This window comes from Phyllobates terribilis, unplaced genomic scaffold (genome assembly GCF_046119375.1).
Source record: "Phyllobates terribilis strain yellow unplaced genomic scaffold, ASM4611937v1 Scaffold_3__8_contigs__length_932513732, whole genome shotgun sequence".
NCBI lineage: Eukaryota > Metazoa > Chordata > Amphibia > Anura > Dendrobatidae > Phyllobates > Phyllobates terribilis.
Genome location: NW_027362763.1, coordinates 170,157,741 through 170,163,745, shown reverse-complemented (window position 1 = coordinate 170,163,745; position 6,005 = coordinate 170,157,741).

Genomic DNA, 6,005 nt, shown 5'->3' with positions numbered 1-6,005 from the left:
TGCGTACATCAACCACCCCTCTAGCAGTTAAGAGTGTAGGTCTGTGCTCTGAGCTAATGGGCTCCACTACCGCCTGATAGTTCTGTCCCTTGAGACCTATTGCTGCCCTACACCAAATCAGCATTTCACTCATCGGGGGAATCACAATGGGTATCGGGTCTGTCACCCGTACATTACCAATCTCACCACCTGTTAGCTTTACCTGTTGCTGGTACAGGAGGGCTCGTATCTCTCTCTGGAGCACCTTCCTCTGCCCTGGTTTGGCAGTGTCAGCAATCTGTTGGAGCAAAAACAACACTTCTCCCAAACAGTTACCAACAATATTTGTACCAAGTATCATATACAAGTCTATATCACAAGGGTTAGACTCCACTACAATCAGTCCTTGGTCCTTTAGTTCCGCTCTCTCCACCTTCACTGTCACATCCTTAACCCCTACTAGGTTAAGAGGAAGGCCGTTAGAGGCATACACTGAGAGGTTCGAGGCTGGCGGCTGGAGTTCATCTACGGACCAGTACCTTTTGTAGAGGACATCAGGTATGATGGTTACCTGCGAGCCGGGTCCAGTAACGCAGGTGTAGCTATGCCGTCCAGCACGATGGACAGGAAAGGCCTTCCTCCTACGAACCAGTGATACCAGCTTGATGGGCCTGGTTGATTTACTCCTGGGTGTCGGCCCTCGGCCCCAGGGTTTGCTCGTTTAAAGGACAGTTCTGCGCTGTATGGCCTGCCTTGTGGCAGTGGTAGTAGTTGAAGTCTCCAGGAGGGCGACGTTGGTCATTGGTCCTCCCACGGGGTGGCGTTGTCCTCCTCCGGGATGGCATTGTCCTCCTATGGGGTGGCATTGTCCTCCTTCTTCTCCTCATCCAGGGGACATCCTTAGGGCTGTCGGCGAGTAGGATCCTTCCTTCCGGCTCGGGCTCCATCTGTAGCTGCAGGGTGCTCAGGACAGTGGCCAGGGTTTTACTTAGCTGACGCACTTCAGAGCGCAGGCTGTCCAGCTCGCTAGGGGGCACTGTTTGCATCTTTGTTTCAGCCATTAATGAAGGAGCAGTGGGTGCTGCGGGCACTGGGGTGGCCCCACCCTGGTAGCGCTGGATAGCAGTCCCTGATGTTTCCAGGGGCTGTAGACCCTTAATAGCCATGTCCTTCAGGGTGTCAAAGGTGGCGTCTGGATGATCTAAAGCCCACCACCGTACAGTTCTGCTCTCCTCCTGGGACCTCAACCCCCGGATGAACTGTTCCGTCAGCATTTTATTTTCATCTGGTATGCTGGCTGGACTAACCTGTTTCAGGGCCCGCAGGGCTTCCTGTAAGCGCCAGGTATAGTACTGGATACTGTCCTCTGGTTGCTGGACACAGTGGTAGAACCTCATCCGGAGATCTGTCTCAGTGCGGTTTTCAAACATAGCTTGCAGTCTCTTAAAGATGATGGATACTGATTCCTGGTCTGCGGCTGGCCAGGTTTCAACTTCCCGCTCTGCTGCACCAGCCAATTGTCCCAGCACAACAGCGGCTCTCTGCTTGCCAGTCATAGAATACATGTCCAGTACACCGCATATTTTTCTCTTGAATCCAGACAGGGTGTCTGGTTTGCCATCATACTGAGGAAGCCATTTCGCTACAGGGATATATGGCACGGCCATGGGTGTCAGCGGGGTCACGACCCCTGCTGGTGGAGCGGCCGCTCTGGCCTGTGTAGCGCAGGGCGCAGGTTGGGCATCAGAAGCGTTAACTGGTGCTCCAGCGACTGTGGAGCAGTCCTCTGAGGCAGATGTTAGGGCAGCTTACGATTGAACTGCTCCCCACAGGTGGAGCGGGCCACAGGGCAGTGTGGGGTAATGGATGGTGGTGCAGGGGAGAGACGGCCAGGACGGTTCAGGAAGAAATGACGGACACTCACACGGGGGTTCGCTTCGGTACCTTTACTGGTGTGGATGCAGGTATGGTCCAGGGTACTCGGTAGGCAGGGAGCACTTCTGGACTCTCCCCAGTGAGTGGGTATAGGGCCTCCTGATCCGTTGCTTCCACTTGCTAAGCTTCTGACCTGCCTGGAGCTAGGCCTAGCTTAATTACTGTCTCTTTCTCTTGCACCTGCTGACCTGGTGGTAGGGCCTTCTCTTGGAAATCACTCTCCCTGGATGCTGGGGACTCCGTGACTCCTAGCCCTGGTACTGTAGTCAGCGTTGGTCGACCTGGGACTTGTAGTCCTCCAGGTGTCCGGTGGTCCCTACTGGGTATAAAGGGACCTGGTAGGCGCGGACCCGGTGTCCGGTGTATATTTCGGGGTGAGCCTGGTACACTCCTCTGCCCCCTCAACTACTCTCTACCCTTTCCTCTTTGCCGTCGGCCACTCTAGGGGCCCTCACTGCGGCAGCAGCAGACGAGCTGCGTCTTCGCTGCTCTTAGCGTCAGCACGCTCTCCAACAACTCACTGAACTGCCTGGCTCCACCCTCCATATATATCCCTATCGGGCTCCCTCTGGTGGTGTGAGGTGGTAGGGTGGAGGTGTGTGAATGTGTGAGAGCCTCTTGTGGAGAAGTTCATCCATGCACCCTACTGGGTTCTGTGGCACCTGTGCGGAGCAGGGCGCCACACACTCCACTGGCATGTCACAACACTAGTAAAAAAAATTATGAACTTTATGCTGAACTTTAGCTTGGTCTTTTTTCTGGGTGTAGAAGACAGTACACAAAAAAACAATAGAACTTATGAGGTCAGGTTGTGCCCAAGATGGCTGACAACTAATGCTGGAACAAACAATGCCATGAGGGGTCTCGGGGAAGCTACCAACTATCAGAGTCTGCCTTACTTAGGGACATTTTGCTGGTATTTCACCACCTTTTTATTAAGGGAACCTGTCACCAGAAATAATGCTATTAACCTGCAGATATGCGGTTAATCTGCAGGTTAACAGTGTTATTATACTGCACGAAGCCGAATGCAGCGGTGAGAAAATGAACTTTATTCTCCCTACCAACATTCGGTGTCAAGCATGGGGGCGGCGGCGCTGGTTCAGTCACTGCTCTGGGAACACAGAGCGGCAGTGGTAACCTGCGCCCCCCGCCCTGACTGACACTGGCTCTGCATTGCAGCCGGCTGTCAGTCATGGCGGGGGGCACGGTTACAGCCGCCGTTCTGTATTCTCAGAGCAATGACGAAACTGCGGTGCCCCCATCCCCATGACTCAAACCGAATACTATCCGGGAGAATAAAGTTAATTTTCTCCCCATTGCATTCAGCTGCGTGTAGGCACTGGGCAGCATAATGACGCTGTTAACCTGCAGATTAACCACATATCTGCAGGTTAATAGTGTTATTTCTGGTGACAGGTTCCCTTTAATGACATCTCTTCCTGCCAAATAATTATCGGAACCTCTTTCCCAATGTTATCAAATTAGACGTGAGATGGCGACACTACTAATGACAATGGCTGTCGAGTTAGACTGATATTCAACACAATATTGAACCAGATAGGCTAGGTTTTGCTCCTTGCCAGCATGAATGGTGCCCATTAATTTGTTGCCAATTCACCAGTTGTCTTTCCTTGGGCCCCCCTTTGGTATATATTATTAGTTACTGCATACTGGGAACACCCCTCAAGACCAGCTGCTTTGGAGATACTCTGAGCCACTTTTCTAGCCATCACTATTTGGCCTTTGTTTACGACACTCGGGTCCTTATTCTTACCCATTTCTCCTGCCTCCAACATCTCAGCTTCTAGAGTTGACTGTTTACTTGCTCCTTTATGTATCCCAACCTATCCCAGGCGCCATTATAACATGACAATTGATCAAAGCTATTCAGTTCTCACATCAGTGTTTTTAATAAAAGGACTGATCATTGTAAAATGAGAAAAGTGCAGGAAAAAGAACCTAGTTGAATGATGGAAGTCGTAGGGTATGTTTATGTGACATACATTTTTGTAACAGAAAAATCAGTTTCTTATAGCTGAACACTCTACAACACGTGCATGGATTTATGAAAGAGCCTTTCAGAAGATTGGGACAATTGCAGAAATTTGGAAATAAAAGATATTCATAAATGTTATGACATGGGTTATAATTATAGTCTCTGCTTACTCATGATACAGATCTCGAGTTGAAGCTTAATGGTAACTCCAGCAAAGTTTTAGATTAGGAGTTTTACATTATTCCAAAAGGTCTGGGCTGCAGGATAATACCAATGTAAGAGATGAGCAAAATGATTTGTGGCTAATTAAATTCACCTTGAATTTCATAAAATTCTGATTTGCCAGGAACCAGGGTTTTTTTTTTACAATTCAATTTTCATAAGTCTACCCTGGGAAGGGGTAAAAAAAATAACAATAAAAAAACGAATACTCATCTGGCCGCCCTCACCTCTACTCTTCGATCTGGTTACCAATGCTAACTTCAATGGGTCATCTTTGGCTTCTTTTAGGTACTTGCATCTTTGGCGTCTTAAGTCACCTATCATCTTTGATGTCTCCTGCACTGACTAGGATGTAATACTTTGACTTGCATCGTGCAAGACACAGATAGTCAGCAAATGAGTAGCTGAAGCTGGTCGGTGCCGTCAATACATCAATGTACAATATTAGAGGAGTTTCCCCAGATTTGCTTCAATGAATGTTCTAAAATAAATGAGCATTACTTACTCCTTGAATCCTCCTTCCAGCATCAACACTCTCGTGGTCTCTGCTGGTACCAGTAGTGATGACATCCCAAATTAATTCATTGATGAGCTGCAGAAGATCTCTAGTGACTTATAGATGGGATGTCATCGCTTTTGGTATCAGCTGCCACTAAATCGACATTTTGCAAACTGTGATGATTCAAGAGGTAAGTAATACTTCTTTATTTTAGAACATTTCCTATTTTTTTCAAATTTGTAAATATTCTTGAAACCCCCTTAAGATTATTGAGTGTCTTTTTTTCCTTTTATATGTGAAAGTAAGGTGCAAGTTCCAAAAACATATTGTAGATAGCATCAACCATTACCTTTCCATCACTTATTATTTACAGTATGGTCTTTCCACAGTGGAAATCATAGTGACCAAAGAACATTAAAGTATCTAATTATATCAGTATTTAGGATAGAAAAGTCAATTTGCAGACCACCGTGTATAAGAGTGACAAGCAATTTCCAGGCCCTCAAGGGATTTTGAAGCTTTACATGGTGTTGTAAGAAGTAAGAGACACAATGACCCCTAAAGAATTAGATGAACCCGATGATTTTGGCATGACCGGCAGACCATGTCATTTGTATGGGAAGTGGGCAGATGAAATTTTAGCAGCCGATCCTTTTGTTAGAGCAGTGGCTTTCTCCTTTCTATACGTGGAAACACGAATGATTTGGTGAACTGAGAGCTCATATGTTGGGGGAGTCGGAAGAGATGAATGTCTGCTGAATGAGTGTTCGGCCAAAAGCAATCTCTTGTATGGCCAAATAAAGTAGTTTTTTCATGGTACCATAGCTAGGGTATTTAAGAAGTAGGTTCTCTAAAATTATATTAAAATTTTTGCTTGTGTTTTGGTTTCCGAAGGACAAAGGAGGTTCAACATGCTTCTAGATATGGGAATCATTACTAAAGTCCTCATTCAATGTACACAGCACTCTAAGGCCACGTACACACGTTGAGTATTTGGTGAGTTTTTTACCTCAGTATTTGTAAGACAAAACCAAGAGTGGGCAAAAATGCAAAAGTGGTCATGTGTTTCTATTATACTTTTCCTCTGACTGTTCTACTCCTGATTTTGGCTCACAAGTACTGGGGTAAAATACTGACCAAATACTGAAGGTGTGAACGTGGCCTAAGGATTTGTGCAGATGCCACATATACTCAGTGGATCTTCCAGACAGAGTATTACATTACCAGCATTTCTACAATGAAATTCACTACAAAATGCACACAGTTTTGGGGAGGAATTCACTGCAGATTTCTTGCTGCGAATAAGTCCTCCATGTGGAGGAACCTTCAACAAATCTAAACTTCACTTAAATTGTTTCAAGCAATAGGAAA